This window comes from Myotis davidii, unplaced genomic scaffold (assembly GCF_000327345.1).
Source record: "Myotis davidii unplaced genomic scaffold, ASM32734v1 scaffold1915, whole genome shotgun sequence".
NCBI classification, from domain to species: Eukaryota; Metazoa; Chordata; class Mammalia; order Chiroptera; family Vespertilionidae; genus Myotis; species Myotis davidii.
The window spans coordinates 103,128-103,718 of NW_006286237.1; positions in this window are offsets into that span (position 1 = coordinate 103,128).

The window sequence follows — 591 nt, forward strand, 5'->3', positions numbered from 1 at the left end:
CTGTCTCTGGGAGCCTGTCGCAAGGACCGTAGGGGCTGTCCTTCAGGCCCCCCGCCCCGGCCCCTGCCACCTGGTGAAGGGGCGAGGAGAGAAGGGGACCCCCCAGGAACCCCAACCCCACGCTGCTCCGCGATGCAAAGCCATCTGCCGCTAATGACACCGTCGCCCCAGAAGCCTGTCATTGTGGGGCTCGGGGCTTGCAAAACAGTAATTAATCCTCACCCCCCTCTCCGGCCAGGGATGCAGGAAGGGGCGGGAGGTCCCCCGTGGGGCTGGGCGGAGGGTGGAGCCAGCGTCCTGCCCCCAAGTGGACTCCAACCTGCAGAGGCTGCTCTGCAGCCCTGACCTCGAGCTCCGGCCGGCATGTCCCTCTCCCGCGAGCCCTCCCCAAGCCGGAGGCTCATCCTTGTGGGACCCGGGGTCCTGATCCCCTGGAATGGGACGTTGCTGCTCCAGGGCCCCCCGGGCCAGCTGTTGGCCTGTAGGTGTCAGCCGACGCCACCGGAGAGCCCCAGGGGCCCCAGGAGGGGGTCGCCCGAGACTCTCTGTCCCAGCTGCTCTCTGCAGGCCCTGGCGGGGGAGGAGGAGGAG